This window comes from Corythoichthys intestinalis, chromosome 1, assembly GCF_030265065.1.
Source record: "Corythoichthys intestinalis isolate RoL2023-P3 chromosome 1, ASM3026506v1, whole genome shotgun sequence".
NCBI classification, from domain to species: Eukaryota; Metazoa; Chordata; class Actinopteri; order Syngnathiformes; family Syngnathidae; genus Corythoichthys; species Corythoichthys intestinalis.
In genome coordinates, this window is record NC_080395.1 from 3628866 (window position 1) to 3647274 (window position 18409).

At 40.4% G+C, this 18409-nt stretch overlaps 1 protein-coding gene across 4 annotated transcripts in view; it reads right to left on the reverse strand.

Annotated features, from left to right (window-relative positions):
- The window catches only part of mtss1lb (MTSS I-BAR domain containing 2b), a 107000-nt gene that overhangs the window by 60731 nt on the left and 27860 nt on the right, over positions 1-18409 (reverse strand). The gene's annotated exons all lie outside the window — the stretch shown is intronic.

Genomic DNA, 18409 nt, shown 5'->3' on the forward strand with positions numbered 1-18409 from the left:
AAAAATAATCACATGACTCCATTATACAAATCAGACGCAAGCTTGCCGTCCTAGCTTCACGCCAGCCTGCTCAATCATGTGGTCTTTAGTCCCGTAAAAAAATGAAGTATTTTATATTGAGCGCTGCTCTCAACAGGACTCAAAAGTGCGGATTTCAACCTCTATACCAGTTTTTATTTGGCATTGATTGACCAAGGATAACCGGATATATGCTCCTTTTAATTTCTAAATAGTAATATGGAAGAAACTCTTCACTATTCAAACGAGGAACTATTTTTTTCCACCAGAGGGCACTCATGCTCTTTGGACGAAGAATGCCTCGTTTATGTTTTTTTTTCTCTCATTGGAATACATTTTTATTGTATTTCTTTGGCTTTATGCGGTTATGTAATGTGTTATTGTCCAGTATCATTATAACAACGGTTCATATACCATTGTAAAAAAAAAAAATAAGCAGCTACTCAAAATGTCACTCTTAATTGAGTATTCTTTTCACTGCATACTTTTTTATTTGTACTTGAGTATATTTTTTGGATGACTACTTTTACTTGAGTAATATTAGTTTGAAGTAACACTACTCTTAGTTGAGTAAAAATGTTGGCTGCTCTACCTACCTCTGCGTTTAAATATTGCAATTTAAATTTGCTTATAAAATCCAGACACTTATTCTGGAAGTTTTCAAAATGTTTCTTAAGTAGTTTTTAAAAACAAAGGTTTAATCAAACAGTGTACCAATGAAACCATTACATATGCACTGCAAAACCCAAACCAAAAAAAAAAAAAAAGAAAAGCTTCCCTTGTTTTCAGTGTAAATATACTAGAAATAAGTGAAATTATCTGCGAGTGCTTCAATTAAATTTACTCATTTAGATTTCTTGAAATAAGAAAAAGCTAGCTGAAAATAAGCTTAAAAACTTGTCAGAAATGTTTTTAAATTCAAGAATAGATATTGTTCAAAACATTATTTTAAAGCATTTTTCTCTTGATTTAGGTGAAAAATGACCAACTTGTAGTTGTATGGCCTTAATAAGAACAAATACCGTAGCAATAGTAATATTTACTTAAAGTAAGTGGAAGAATCTGATGCATTAATCTGTTAACCAGCCGTTAACACTCAGAACAAGATGGAGAAAATTATTCGACTAAATTTAAGAAAAATTAAAGAAATGCAGAGGGTAAAAAAAAGCCTGCATTGGGGGTGCCCCCTCAAGATTTCTTAGTGCCCACTCAGGTGGGTAAACCTAGATCTGGGCCTGACACACCTCCGTGAACATTTAACACACACACATTTATGTAACGCACACACATGGCCCAATATCACCAACAAACACATGCACAAATAACACAAAAATGTACACAAAACCAGTGGCGGAACAAAAATAAATAGGCCCCGGGTGCAATAAGTGTAAATGGGCCCCACGAGGTGAACATCCGGCGTCTGTTTGAACCCCCCCCCCCCCATGCCGCCCCGCCTCGTGGCCAAAAAACGTCATTTATTTTCCGATACAAGTAGTCCCGGGTTACGAACGAGTTCCGTTCCTATGCTGGCAACGTAACCCGAATTTCCGCGAAAGTCGATTTTAACCCAATAAAATTTCAAAATAACTACCCAAAAAGTCCAAAAGTATGGAAGGATACACTTCCCTCTAGTGGAGTGGTTCTTAACCTGGGTTCGATCAAACCCCAGGGGTTCGGTGAGCCAGTCTAAGAGGTTCGGTGAAGGTTAGGGAACGCAGAGCGTTATTTTTGGAGGCTGACCAAATCCAGTGTCATTTTCAACCAGGTTTTGGACTGGTTAGTCCCCAATTTACAGGCTTTATTCCGATTCTTTTAACTGCTAGTCCTCTATCTGATTGGAGGAGAAACTGGTTTGCTAAGTGGAATGTAGACTCTCACTTGTTAGGGGGAAGTACAGCAGAGCTACTATTTATCTAATAGGTGCCAATTTGTCAATGTAACTCAGCAATCATCACCGTATTCCAGAGTCAGTTATGGTGTACCACTTGGGTCGGTCCTCGTGCCCATCTTGTTTGCACTGTATAGGCTGCCTTTAGGCAATATCATCAGAAAACATAGCATTAATTTTCACTCTTATGCTGACGACACACAATTGTATTTATCAATTAAACCTGATCAGATCAGGCAAGTGGATAAACTAAGTACCTGCGTCCGAGATGTAAATACATATTTATGTAAAATAAACGCTTTTTTTTTTTTAAACGTTTATATCTACAGAATAAAGAATTTGGGGATTTAAGCATTTATTCACAAGAATTTTCAACAAAAAAAGCTCTTTGTCTGTGATTCCACTCGGTCAGCTTTGACTGGCTCGCCAACAATGCAGGCCCCCTATTTATCGACCCTGCGCACCGTGTCCTGTCAATAGATTATGAAGTCTACAGTGGAAATATATCAATAATTTTTTAGGCTACAAAGCATCGCGATGTATCACTTTTTCAAAAACTTTTTACGTGACATGTTTTTCGCACTAAAACCTGAGCTTTGATGTCAGAAAAACTGCCCCCTCCTTTGCCATTTTCTTGTACACCAGTATTATCAACATACAGTGGGGCAAATAAGTATTTAGTCAACCACTAATTTTGCAAATTCTCCCACTTGAAAATATTAGCGATGCCTGTAATTGTCAACATGGGTAAACCTCAACCATGAGAGACAGAATGAGGTAAAAAAAAACAGAAAATCACATTGTTTGATTTTTATAGAATTTATTTGCAGATCATAGTAGAAAATAAGTGTTTGGTCAATACCAAAAGTTCATCTCAATACATATGTACCCTTTGTTGGCAATAACGGAGGCCAAACGTTTTCTGTAACTCTTCACAAGCTTTTCACACACTGTTGCTGGTATTTTGGCCCATTCCTCCATGCAGATCTCCTCTAGAGCAGTGAAGTTTTGGGGCTGTCGTTAGTAGTTTTAACTCCTTCCATGGATTTTCTATGGAGTTCAGATCTGGAGAGTGGCTAGGCCACTCCAGGACCTTGAAATGCTTCTTACGAAGCCACTCCTTTGTTGCCCTGGCTGTGTGTTTGGGATCATTGTCATGCTGAAAGACCCAGCCACGTCTCATCTTCAATGCCCTTGCTGATGGAACATTTCCACTCAAAATCTCTCGATACGTGGCCCCATTCATTCTTTCCTTTACACAAATCAGTCGTCCTGGTCCCTTTGCAGAAAAACAGACCCAAAGCATGATGTTTCCACCCCCATGCTTCACAGTGGGTATGGTGCAATTCAGAATTCTTTTTCCTCCAAACACGAGGACCTGTGTTTCTACCAAAAAGTTCTATTTTGGTTTCATCTGACCATAACACGTTCTCCCAGTCCTCTTCTGGATCATCCAAATGATCTCTAGTGAACCGCAGATGGACCTGGACGTGTACTTTCTTCAGCAGGGGGACACGTCTGGCTGTGCAGGATTTGAGTCCCTGGCGGCGCATTGTGTTACTGATAGTAGCCTTTGTTACTGTGGTCCCAGCTCTCTGTAGGTCATTCTCTAGCTCCCCCAGTTTGGTTCTGGGATTTTTGCCCCCCCCCCCTCCGTTCTTGTTATAATTTTGACACCACGGGGTGATGAGGGAGTTGAAAGTCCATGTTGCCCAACGACAGCCCCAAAACATCACTGCTCTAGAGGAGATCTGCATGGAAGAATGGGCCACAATACCAGCAACAGTGTGTGAAAAGCTTGTGAAGAGTTACAGAAAACGTTTGGCCACCGTTAATGCCAACAAATGGTACGTAACAAAGTATTGAGATGAACTATTGGTATTGACTAAATACTTATTTTCCACCATGATTTGCAAATAAATTCTTTAAAAATCAAACAATGTAATTTTCTGTTTTTTTCCACATTCTGTCTCTCATGGTTGAGGTTTACCATTGTTGTCTAATATTTTCAAGTGGGAGAACTTGCACAACTAGCGGATGACTAAATACTTATTTGCCCCACTGTACACTTAGAACATATGTGCACATGTACTTTACATACGGAACACATATTCAAACATGTATACATAGACATTAACACTAAGATATAAGCCACTGAAACACACACACATAGGCTGCCTGCAGGATCAAAGCGTCGCTAATGAAATCCGCCCCCCGCCCTATGCTGCTATCTCAGCCCTCAGCTGCATCACAGATTACATTACACTTGATCCAAGTTGACCTGTGAACTCCCATAAAACGCCTGCAAATTGACTGTGTGTGCGTGCGCATCAGACGGTGTCATCCACCTCCATCCCCCCCCACAAAAAAAGACCCAAACAATGCGATGGAACAATGTTGAGAGGGGTTGAATGATGATGTCACAGACAGCAAAACACTTTGATCAGGCCCATTTGATGTGGCATCATTTGGGCTGGAATCCGAGATCTCCCTCGGTAGCATAACGCACGCCTCCTCCCCCACTTCTGCTCGTTTGAAGTGCAAGCTCGAGATGAAGTCGTGTAGACGGGAGATAACGTACAGCGACGCCCTCGTCTTGGGACATACACACATGCACAAACGCCTCCCTGCATCTCGTTGGCTTAGTTCACCATACAATACAATAAAACTTGATTTTTAACTCATTATATCCACCACGAATATGTTGCACATAACAATGTGGTAAAGATCTAATTGAGACCTTTTTCGTGGGAGGAACCTTCAAAAAAATACATTGCTGCTGATTGGACGACTTTCATTTTTTAATGCAGACTTCAAATTTTTGGTGGACCTCCTCCCTTCCTGCTTTCGTCTCTCAAGGACACTTGACTTACTTCCTGTGAACATTTTGCACCAACCCTGAGCCTTTGCTGACTGTTTCACACCATGATTTTGAAATACGCTAGATCGAAGCAGCTCACTTGATTTAAATGGAACCATTGATAGAAAGATATGTCGTTCTTAAAAGATAAATGTTAGCGCATAGACTTCATAATCTGGGGTGAAAGTGGCTAGAATTTCTTGCCGGAACGCCCTGACTCCATTTTTTATTTTTATTTTTTTATGGGGGGGATCAAACCTCGTAAAACCACCGAAATGCAAAAAATCAAGGGTTCAATCCCGGGCTCCGGCCTTCCTGTGTGGTGTTTGCATGCTAACCCTGTGCCTGCGTGGGTTTTCTCGGGGTACTCCGTTTTCCCTCCACATCACAAAAACATTCGTGGTAAGCTGATCGAACGCTCTAAATTGTCCCTAAAGTATGACTGTGTGCACGAATGGTTGTTCGTCTCCTTGTGCCCTGCGATTGGCTGGCAACCGATTCAGGGTGTACCCCGCATATTGCCCATAGTTAGCTGGGATTGGCTCCAGCGCCCCCGTGACCCTCGTGAGGATTAGCGGCTCAGAAAATGAATGAATGAAAGGATTCAGGAAATACATCAACATCTTTCCACGCTTGCTCCCACCTGCTCATTTAGTGATTCTCATATCAAGTGCCATTGCCTCTACATAGTTATGCCTGTTGCCAAGTTGTATTAAAAGTGGAAAAGACCAACTCCACTCCTTGTGTTCTAACTGACACCCCGAGGCGAATGAACCATGCTTAACCATGACAAAGCAGCGAACAGGAAGGGATTATGGGGGGACAGAAGAAAAGAAATACAAGAGAAGAAAGAAAAGAAACACATACACAAACAAAAACAAGAAATACATTGAACATCTAAACTAGTTACTAATATGCTGGTGCTATCGTCAGCGAGCTGTATTTCTGGTTTACACCATGTGGGGGCCTATTGGCCAGTGAAAGAGGGGGATAGGGGTGTCTATAAGCCTATAAGCCAAGTGATTGAAAGGGGTAGACTGTACACAAATCAGTTTTGTGATCTAGAACCCAGTAATCGTGTGAATCTCTTATGAGTGTGAGCCCGTTGGCGACCAACCCTACGCCGCCGCATCGCCGATCCCGGCACCCCCAACCCGAGCATGCCCTACCACATCCAGCAGCACGCAAGCCCCACCGGGCGCGCGACAGGCGGAGAAGCCGCGCAAGCGCCAACCCAGGGCCACGGCCCCCACCCAGCCAGCCCGGGGACGGAGGGCGCACGGGGGTGTGGGGGGCCAAGCGCAGCCCATCCCTCCTCCCGCAGCCCAGCAGAGGAGCCATCGTCCCCCCCCCCGCCCCCCCGGGACCCAGGGTGGTCCCCCGGGCCATCCGCGCACCCATCAACCGGCCTTCAGGGATGGCCGGAGGGGACGCACCACCAACCCCACGCCTACCCCCACCCCCGTCCGCCCACCCGGGCCACGAGCCGCAGCCCCCCAACTGGCACGGCACACCACGGGACCCCCAGCGGCCCACCAAGCCCCAGGCAAGGCAGGGTCCCCCGCCGGTGCAGGCGACACCCCGCTGATACACCGGCGTCCAGCCAGCGACCCGCGACAGAGCGCAGGGCGGATGCCCAGCCAGAGAAGAGAGGGGAAGGCAGAGGCAGGAGAACGCCCAGGAACTGCCACGGGGCGATTCAAGATCGGAGCCCCGAACCCCCAACCCACTCCCGCGGCTGGCAGCCCAGGCAGAGGGGAGGCCACACCCCAGGAGCCATGCCATATGGAAAAAGTGTGGGACCCACCTACCACCCTATAACCATAAAACATATTGAACCCAGAACCTCATACAGTCCATTAGTCCAAATTAGAATCAATAAAGAATCGAATCGTTAAGCAATATCGATTATGGAATTGGAATTGTAAAAATCTTATCAATTCCCACCCCTATATACAACTACAGGATAGGAGGTCGTCATAGAAATGCATTGACTGGACAGTTAGCACTACATCTTGTTTTGTATATCTATGTGCGCTTGTCCTCGATAATATTGCATGACGTAGGCGCGGGCGCATCACATTTGTTTCTGGAAATAATTAGCCTCTATACGAGAATGACAGAAAAACAGACGTCTTTTGACAGTTTTTTTTACGGGGAAAAGGGCACCTGAAGAGCCAGAAGATGAGCCTACAACCTCGAAGAAAATGAACTACTACTAAATGAAGCTACTTCCCAATCACTAAAGACCCACGAACTGCGACGGAGTGGATTCGTGACCCATTTGTGAATAAACCGAGTGATTCGAGCATGTCTGTGCAACAGGAGGATCAACTTGTAGAGATGGCAAATGACGGCGACCTTAAACGTTGTAAGATATGCTTGATTGTATGACCATTATACTCTGCGGGTTATACAAGTTTGCTCTCCCACAGCTATTATACGCGCTCTTCCAAGCTATTATGAAGAATACAGTTTTAACCCATAATCATGTGCTTACATTTTTATCACCGGCAATTGCTCACATTCTGCTGATAAATAGATACACACACATATGTTGATTCATCACACAACATCTCAGTACTTTTCCACCAAGCTACTTCAAGTGCAAATGTATGTTCAAAATAAAGTTATCTTGCTCGCTCAAGAGTGTGACTGTTAATTTAATCAATGAGTGTGACTGTTAATTTAATCAATGACTAAAATAAGGAACTTGCCCGATCGAAACTGTGTTGTAACCATATTCTGCCCAGCAACAAGCCTTCAATAAAAGTCAGCAGCGCGGGGAGCTCTAAGAGAGACTTGGATGAGACGCTCTTAGTCACGTTGCCCGATCTCAGACCTCTCCCCAAACTGCAGTTGGTAAAAAAGTCTACTTTCTGACTCCTGCCTCCTTGTGTCCTGCCTTTGTCACCTCGCTCTGGGTCAACAGCTAAATTGAAGGTGTTTTAGACCCAACAAACGTACATTTGAGACAACAGCTCTACCGGAGTTCTGGATTAAATTCATTCCTGAATATCCTGACATTGCTAGGAGAGCACTGAAAACCCTGCTACAATTTCCAACATCGCATCTTTGTGAAGCAGGTTTCTCGCACTCTCCCAAAACAAGCTCAGGCCCCCCACTGATTCAGCGGGTTAGTTATATTTTCCCAGCACCTAACATTTGTTTTTAGCCCCGTCGTGTTATTTTATATTTGCTGTATTTTTCTGCCGCACATTGCTCGACCGTGAGAAATGTACTGAATTCTGCTGGAAACTATAGAACTAAAAAACATGAGCAGGAAGCTGCTTAGAGAGAGAGGGTTGCTGCATAACCTCATATGTTGCTAAAACAACACAACCATAGTTAGCTATATACTCTAATTTTCGCACTATAAGGCGCAGCCCACCAAATTTGGCACGAAAACGGCATTTGTTCATAGATAAGCCGCACTGGACTATAAACCGCAGCCGTCCTCACTGTATCATGGGATATTTACACCAAAAGATATTAACCGGTACAACCTTATTTGACAGTGGCATCATACGACCAACTGTCATAAAACCAAATGAACCATCATTAAACTTTGAACTAATTAGTGCAAAGCTTTATTGCATCAAGAAGCTTCATTTGGCCATCACTGCTCACTTGGGGGAGACAGTCAACCTCTGCTGCCACTTGCTGTTAACTGTTGTCATCCAACATGCCTCTTAGCATGCATTGCGGCACCACAGATGTAAATAATCAAAAATTATGTTCTGTGCTACATGTTTCTTCAGTTACTGTTCCAATTGTTTCATCAATTGCTAGTTATGGTATTTGCTAAAACTTTATTTGACAGTGGTGCCATAAGACTGTCATTACACAATCATAATTTTGACATGTCTCTGTCCTGAGCATTCATGAATGCTTATAACAGATGTCATTAAGTGTTATCCGGCAAATGATCTCACTTTTGAATGCATGCAAAAGATCCACGATGGACAAAAATTGAGTTAGTGACATAATTTGCCAAATGACACTTAATGACATAAGCATTCAGTAATGTCCATGATAGTGTAATGTCATAATTTTGATGATCTTATGACAGTCTTATGACATCGCTGTCACATAAAGTGTTACCTAAAAAAAAATCAACAAATAAGCCGCACTGGACTATAAGCCACAGGTATCAAAATGAAGGAAAAAAGTAGCGGTTTATAGTCCGAAAATTACTGTACATTTTTTTTTTTTTGATGCCGTGAGCTACCCACACTAGCATTGCGATCGACTAATCGATCGTGATCGAAGTAATGAGCACCCCTGATTTAGATTATCAAATAATTAGGTTCATATTCGTAAGAAATGTAGTCCTGATCCCTGTTCACCCAATCTGTTTGGTCTTATTAATGTCCCATCCCGAGCGTCATAGTTTACCTATCAATGTTGATACCGAACCTACGCCCTTGGATTGCGAATAAGGGTTTATTGAATACACACAAAAAACACGCGATCGTGAAAAGGGAGACAAAGAAAGGGTCCGTGACTGCAAATCAGGGGGCGGCGAACAAATGAAGAAACCAAGGCAAGAATGCAAGGAGCAACGAAGACAACAAACTGTCAAATGGCAGCAAGTCAATATCTCGGCAAGCCGCCTAGGATCGGTTTAAAGATACAGTTGGAATTGAATGCAAGTACGATATCAGTTGATAACTCATTCCACAGCTTTGTGACAAAAAAAAAATCTGACTAGCAGCAGAATGTGACAAAATCATGCCAGTCGTCTTTCTAGCTTCGCTAGTATAGAGCACAGCTATTATGCCAGATCACCCCCATCATGCATTGCACGTGTAAAACATGGCATTTTTGTTTGCAGCCAATGCAGACATTTTTTTTTTTTCAGATAATCATACATTAGTCATAATTGAGGTAAAAATTTTAATTAGTCCCAATTTAGATGTTTTTCACCCAATTTGTTTGGTCTTATTTTAATGTCCCATCCCCTGCAAAAAGTGTACATGCAGGTTATGCTGTTATTTCGTCCCTACCAATGTTGAGACCAAACCTACGGCCTTGGTGTCAACTGATGTCCGGAGTTGTTTTCTCCTTCAGATTTTGAATTGCGCATGCTAAAATGAATGATCAAGCGACCGGAGTCTGGAAGTTCGCCACGTTCTCCATCTCACGCCACCGAAAGCAACATTTTTTGATAAACGGGATTAAAATTCAAGTCAGTTTCCTGAGAAGTATTTGTGAGAAGAGCTTTTTTTTTCTTGGACCTGCGACACAAAAGCTCAGCAAGCGGAAGTAAGAGAAGATCACGGTCATCATCGGCTCGTTAAAATGTTTGGCTCGTTAAGAGCAGAGGATGCTGGGAGCCGGCCAAGATGGCCTCTTCTTCTCCCCCTCTGACCGCCTTTGTGCGGCCTGTCAAAGCTTCTCGCATCAATATTGCTTTTGTTTGTCTCCACAAGGAAGGGACTTCCGGACCGACGTCAACATTCGGGGCTCTTAGCATGATTACCATTGACAGATACAGATCCAATCTGTCTGAACTGGAAAGTGCTGGGAGAAGAATTTTGTAATAATAAATAATAATAAATTTAATTTGTTGTTAATTCAGTTGTTATGTATTTCATGAATACATAGATAGCTAGATAGACATGCAGATGATAGATAAAGACACTGCTAGCTAGATAGATATACAGATGATAAAGAGAGATGACTAGCTAAATATACAGATGATAAATAAAGAGACAGATAGCTAGCTAGATATACAGATGATAGATTAAAAAATATAGCTAGCTAGATATAAAGATGATAGCACGTTAGCTATACAGGTGATATCTAGCTAGCAAGATAGAAACACAGATGGTAGCTAGCTAGTTAGAGATACATATGATAGCTAGCTAGATAGATATAGAGATGACAAAGAGACAGATAGCTAGCTAGCTAGCTAGATATATATATATATATATATATATATATATATATATATATAGATGATAGCTAGCTAGCAAGATATAGACGTGATAGCTAGCTAACAAGATAGCTAGCTACTATCTGTGTATCTAGCTAGCTAGATATACAGATAATAGACAGATAGCTAGCTGAATATACAGATGATAAAAAAAAAGAGATAGCTAGCTAGACATACAGAAGGTAACTATCTAGATACACAGGTGATAGGTAGCTAACAACAAAGCTAGCTACCATCTGTGTATCTAGCTAGCTAGATATACAGATGGTAGACAGATAGCTAGCTGAATATACAGATGATAAAAAAAAGAGATAGCTAGCTAGACATACAGAAGGTAACTATCTAGATACACAGGTGATAGGTAGCTAACAACAAAGCTAGCTACCATCTGTGTATCTAGCTAGCTAGATATACAGATGGTAGACAGATAGCTAGCTGAATATACAGATGATAAAAAAAAAGAGAGCGAGATAGCTAGACATACAGAAGATAACTATCTAGATAAACAGGTTATAGGTAGCTAACAAGAAAGCTAACTACCATCTGTGTATCTAGCAAGCTATATATACAGATGATAAATAAAGAGTCAGATAGCTAGCTAGATATAAAGATGATAGCTAGCTAACAGGATAGATAAACAGATGGTCGCTAGCTAGCTAGAGATATACAGATGATAGCTAGCTAGATATACAGATGATAGCTAGCTATATATACAGATGATAGCATGCTAGCTATACAGATGATAGCATGCTAGCTATACAGGTGATATATAGCTAGCAAGAGAGAAACACAGATGGTTGCTAGCTAGCTAGAGATACATATAATAGCGAGCTAGATAGATATACGGATGATAGAGACAGATAGCTAGCTAGATATATAGATGATACCTAGCTAACAAGACAGCTAGCTACCATCTGTGTATCTAGCTAGCTAGATATACAGATTACAGTCAGATAGCTACCTGACTATACAGATGACAAAGAAAGAGACAGATAGCTTGCTGAATTTACAGATGATAAATAAAGAGACAGATAGCTAGCTAGATGTACAGAAGATAGCTATCTAGATACACGGGTGATAGCTAGCTAACAAGATGGCTAGCTACTATCTATGTATCTAGCTAACAAGATAGCTAGCTAACATCTGTGTATCTAGCTAGCTAGATATACAGATGATAGATAGATAGATAGCTAAATATACAGATTATATATAAAGAGACAGATAGCTAGCTAGAGATATAGATGATAGCTACCTAACAAGATAGATACACAGATGGTCGCTAGCAAGCTAGCCAGAGATATACAGATGATAGCTAGCTAGATAGATATACAGATGATAGAGCGGTAGCTAGCTAAATATCACAGATGATAGATAGCTAGTTAGATACATAGATGAAAACAGATAACTAGATAGATATACAGGTGATAGCTAGCTAGCAAGATAAAAACACAGATGGTAGCTGGCTAGATATTTGATGATTAAAGAGAGATGGCTAGAAATATATACAGATGATAAAGAGAACGATAGCAAGCTAAATATACAGATGAGCACTAGAGACAGATAGCGAGCTAGATATATAGATGATAGATAAAAACACAGCTAGACAGATAATCGCTAACAAGGTAGATATACAGGTGAAAGAGAGACAGATAGCTAGCTCGATATATAGATGATAGATTAAAAATAGATAGCTAGTGAAGAGTGTATGCATCTCGCCTAATGCAATCTTCTGATATGCTTGCAAGCATGACCATGAATGGAGTTGTTTTTCACTGAAACTGCTGATAGTTCGTTTTGTCTCAGATAATCCTGGACTTTTAACTGCCAATGCAGCGAGGTTCATGAACTATTTTGCAAGATCTGCAAGAAAAGAGATAATCACCAAACGTCCCAGACACACCTTCTTATCTGTTCAGTATATTTGGAAGGCCGAGCTCTCTGTTTAGTGTGCATTTCTCTACACGTCTTGTTCTGTAACTAAATGCACCCAGAAATTTCTGTAATTTAAAACTGCGCAGTATTGATTTCTTGCCTCCAGTCTTCATTTAACAACCCAGTCTAGCCGTCTCACCTGAATTGAAAACGAACACGCGGAGGACCTGAAAAACTGCTAGTGAAAGACACTAGAGAGATATACAGAATATAGGTTGTTAGCTACAGAGATATACAGATGATAGCTAGCTAGCAAGCTATGCCCCAATATCAACAGGAAGGTACCTGTAAATGCCACAAAATCAACATGTAGTGAGCATAAATGACCCAAAATAAACAGGAAATGACCTGTAAATGCCTGAAAACCAACAGAAAGTGGCCTGTAAATACCTCAGAATTAACAGGAAGTGACCCCATAATGCCCCCAAATCAGCAGGAAGTGACCCAATATGAGCAGGAAATGAATTCAAAATAAACAGGAAGTGATATATTTGTGTCTGATGGGGGGCAACTTCACAGATGTGTGTGGTTGAGGGAATATTTCACTCATTTAATACAAGTGACAACGATAGACGAGAGGGAGATGGAATGATCGCAATGGATCGGACGTCCGTTGCAGTCGATGTCACCGAATCGCCCCGACGAGGAGATTCTCGCGCTCTCGGCGGCCCGCTTCCTGCGGAGGACGAGGAGCTTAGCGTCTCCTCGCTCTGCTCTTTTGTTTCCTTTGTTTGGCCCGCGGCCGGCAAGCCAAACAGAGGAAATCCAGCAAAGAGCTACAGAGAGAGAGATGGAGGGATTAGCCCCGTTTTCCCCTTTTTCTGTGGGCTAATCGAGCCAATTCACATGTGAAAAAGAAGGTCGTTTCACTGCGCTTGTATTTGATCAAGAAAACCTCCATTTTTGCGTACATATAAGTCGACTTCAACTGCGTTTTAGGCTCACAAATAGGGGTTTTTGAGCATTTCAAGTTCACTTTTGGGGAGTTTAAAGGTCACTTCCTACTTATTTTGGGTCATTTATGGTCACTTCCTGTAGATTTTGGGGCATTTAAGGTCTTTTCCTTTTATGGCATTAACAGGTCACTTCCTATTGGTTTTGTGCATTTACAGTTAATTTCCTGTTGATTTGGGGTCATTTACAAGTCATTTTCTATTGATTTTATGGCATTAAAGGTCACTTCCTGTTGGCTAGCTAGCAGTTGTAGCTGGCTAAATATACAGGTGATAGCTAGCTCAGGGTGACCATATTTTGATTTCCGAAAAAGAGGACACTTTGCCCAGCCTCGAGATACTTGAATTTTACTCGAAGTTCACTCAAAGATGCCTGTATCACTTTAATAAATTTAAAGTGTGCCTCCTCCATCTGGACAGAAAAATTCAGTTTTATTTAAAAGAAAAAAAAAAAAAAAAAGCCCAATAGTATATATTATATACTATATGGAAATAAGTTTTTTTTGCTCAACAGGCTTTATTTTTACTAAAACATAAACAAAAAAAACGCAAAAAAAGACCAAAAAAAATCATGAAGACCCGTGGAAATATAGTACAGTCAATACAGCCACACAGTAGGCTTGTGCCACATAAATATTTTTATAAATTATTATCACGACAATTGTCATTGAGAAATTGTTATTCCCACTCAATTTTTATTCTCATTCAATGTTCTAGATTGCATGCAAACAATAACTTAAATAAACTGACAAATTATTCAACCGGCATGTTTCCAAACGCAGCAGTTCAAAACTACGTTTCCCATAATGCGTAGTGCGGCTTAGTTAGCTCACTGATAGCTACCCTATTAGCGAGTACCTGGAGACGAGGCAAAATCAAACTTTGCTATATAAGTTCACAATCATCTGTAGCACAACGATGCGACACCAAATGTGATTTTACAGATCACGCTTGTACAAAACTCCGACAGAAGTCAACCGTTGTCATTATATACGTATTTATTGTAAAAAACTTAACAACTGTGCAGGCGCTCCCACTTAGAATATAATACTAACATTCAACCAAATACACGAATGCAGAACAATTGATACAAGACTAATACAACATACTGCATCTCTTTGTACCCATATATTGTATAATATATAACAGAAGACACATGAGCGACATTAACAGAAGATAAACTTACAGAAAGGTGTACGGAGCACTATAAACGTCTCTTACAACTACTCCTTATTGTAGTCTGTAACTGCCTGTTTTCTTGCCAAACCGTCAACCTAGTAGATGGTGGTAATGCCCCATAATAAAAGGGGTAAACTGTACTCCTTCTCCCGCCCCTACTAGTAGGAGCCACGACGACGCAGGCAAGCGCTGCCCCCCAGCGGCCGGAGGGATTCTCTTCAAATTGGTCCCGTGGAAGACAGTAAAAACCGGACATTTTCATGAATTTATAAAACCCGGCCGGATGACGAGGACACGACGTGAAAGGTGGACATGTCCGGGCAAAAGAGGACGTTTGGTCACCCTAAGCTAGCTAGCAAGATAGATATACAGATGATAAAGATGGCTAGCTAAATATACAGATGATAGATTGAAAAAAACAGCTAAATAGCTACCTATCATCTGTATTTCAAACTAGAGATATACAGATGATAGCTAGCTAGCTAGATACACAAATGATAGCGAGCTAGCTAGATATACAGGTGATAGCTAGCTAGCAAGATAGATATTCAGATGATTAAGAGATGGATGGCTAGCTAAATATACAGATGATGGATAAAAAAAAAACATAGCTAGATAGCTAGCTGTCATCTGTATTTCTAACTAGAGATATACAGATGATAGCTAGCTAGCTAGATACACAGATGATAGCTAGCTAGCTTGATATCCAGGTGATATCCAGGTCCAGATACACAGATGATAAAGGGAGAGATAGCAAGCTAAATATACAGGTGATAAAAAGACATAGCTAGTTAGATACATATGATAGATTAAAAAAAAAAAACATTGCTAGATATATATACAGATGATATCTAGCTAGCTCGCTAGATACACAGATGATAAAATGACATAGCTAGCTAGGTATACATATATATATATATATATATATATATATATCTGGGGCATTTAGAGTTCACTTCCTGTTGGTTTTGGCCATTTACAGTTCATTTCCTTTTGATTTTGGGGCATTTACAGGTCACTTCCTGCTTATTTGGTGTCATTTATGGGCATTTCCAGTTGATTTGGGGTATTTATAGGTCACTTTCTGTTGGTTTGCGGCATTTACAGCTCATTTCCTGTTGATTTTGAGCATTTACAGGTCACTTTCCTTTTGATATTGGGGTATTTACAGTTTACTTCCTGTTGGTTTTGGAGAATTTACAGGTCACTTCCTGCCTATTTGGGGTCATTTATGGTCGCTTACTGTTGATTTGAGGGTATTGATGGTCACTTACTGTTGATATTGGGGCATTTCAGTTCATTTTCTTTTAATTTGGGGGCATTTACAGGTCACTTCCAGTTGGTTTTGGGCTTTGACGGGTCACTTTCTGTTGATTTTTTTTTTTACATTTAAAGGTCACTTCCTGTTGGTTTGGGGCATTTACAGTTGGTTTTTTTTTCCTTCTGTCGCATTTACAGGACACTTCCTGTTAATTTTGGGCATTTGGAAATGAGTTCCTTTTAATTTGGGGCATTTAAAGGTCACTTCCTCATGGTTTGGGGCTATTAGAGTTCACTTCCTGTTGGATTTGGGCATTTAGCGATAGATAGATAGATAGATAGATAGATAGATAGATAGATAGATAGATAGATAGATAGATAGATAGATAGATAGATAGATAGATAGATAGATAGATAGATAGATAGATAGATAGATAGATAGATAGATAGATAGATAGATAGATAGATAAAAATAAACATAGATAGATAGATATACAGATGATAGCTAGCTAGCTAAATGTACAGATGACAGATAGTTAGCTAGATAAACAGGTGATAGCTAGCTAGCAAGATAGATAAAGGGTCATGTAATGTCAGGCGCTGTCAATAGCAGTCATTGGGTTAAATAAGTGCCCTACAAAAGATTAAGAGATCTTTATATTCATTTCTTTTCTATCAGAGACGACTTTCTCTCCGAGCCCTTTCACACACATGCATAGAGGATACAGTACATACACAAGGCATCTTCAGTGACATGACAGTAAATCCGACAATTGGGAACAAGCAATGACAGTGAGAAGAAACAGGCCTATTCTTCACGTCTCCAAATGGAATCAACCACTTCCACTGAGGAAGAATACTGACTCCATTTTGCTCTTTTGTGCCACCCAAAACAACTACAGTCAGACATCATTTCTATTCTACCGGCATCTCTTTTCTGACGCTGCGGACCGACCGTCACTATTGTTGATTGATGAACCGATCGTGTACATCCGATGGGGTCCCCTGTTTTGATATCTGTCTTAGCTGCCTTTTTTTTTTCATGATCGTTTAGAATTGTGTGGTTTTTAACTTGAGTTGAGTGTTTTATGCTGCCTTTATATGGTGTTGTAGTTATGGTAAATACTACAGATCGATCGGGTCCGATCACGTCATTTCAAAAACATCAAAAAAATATCGGACATGCCTTTTTTAAATATATATTTATTTTTTAATTAAATCTTTTTCTAATTATATTTAACGTTACAGACATAATATGTTACACTCATCCAAAGTCTTTAGTTTAGGCTTAAGGTAGGGTTGTCAAATTTATCCCGTTAACAGCGGTAATTAATTTTTTTTTTTTTTTTTTTATTTATCACGTTAAAATGTTTAACACAATTAATGCATGCGCTGCATGACCCACTCACGCATTGTCGCGTTCAATCTGTAATGGCGCCGTTTTACCTATATATTGAGCTAAATGGCAGCGTAAAATGAGTAGAGTGAATTTTGGCAGCCTTTGGAGCCTTTTTTTAATTACCTGGTCTTCCTTTGGAAAGATCAGGTAGTGTGATTCTACAACTTTAGCCTCCCTATATGTTATCCTGTTTTTTTTTTTTGAATGGGAATCCTTCGGCGCGCTGCGCAGCCCGAACCGCTTGACCGATCGGCACCATTCAAGTACCGACACGTCCGGAATTTTTGCGCGACGCAGGGACTTTTTCAAAAGTCCCCGAAAAATTTTCCGTTTGCCCGTAAACGGCAATTTTCCGAAAAAAAAAAAAAGCAATTTTCAAAATGTATCTAGTCCTACAATTTTTTTACCAAATTACATAATTTAGGTATCAAACATTCCGGGACGGTGAGAGGCATCAAATTTGTATACAGAATTTGGAAAAAATTTACGGTTCCCCAGAAATTTGACAAAAACTTGCCCATTAATTTTTAATGAGAAAAAAAAAGGTTTCAAAATGTATCTAGTTGGCTAAAGCCTTACAATCCCTCTCACTACGATTAGAAATATTGTGGGAAGCAACATGGGGAAGAATGACAGGAATTGATCTTTTTCTTAACACCATGTATTGCACCCAACGCATAGAATATATAGCATTTGCAGCCACCACACACAGTCATAGTTGCACCACTTCCCATCATGCATTTGGGCAGAACAGTTAAGACGCTACAGTATCATTTACTGAAAGCTCAACAAATACACTAGATGGCAATATTTAGTCACAATATACAAAGTCACATTTATATTTTAAGAATTACAAGTCTTTCTATCCGTGGATCCCTCTCACAGGAAGAATGTTAATAATGTAAATGCCATCTTGAGGATTTATTGTCATAATAAACAAATACAGTAGTTATGTACTGTATGTTGAATGTATACATTC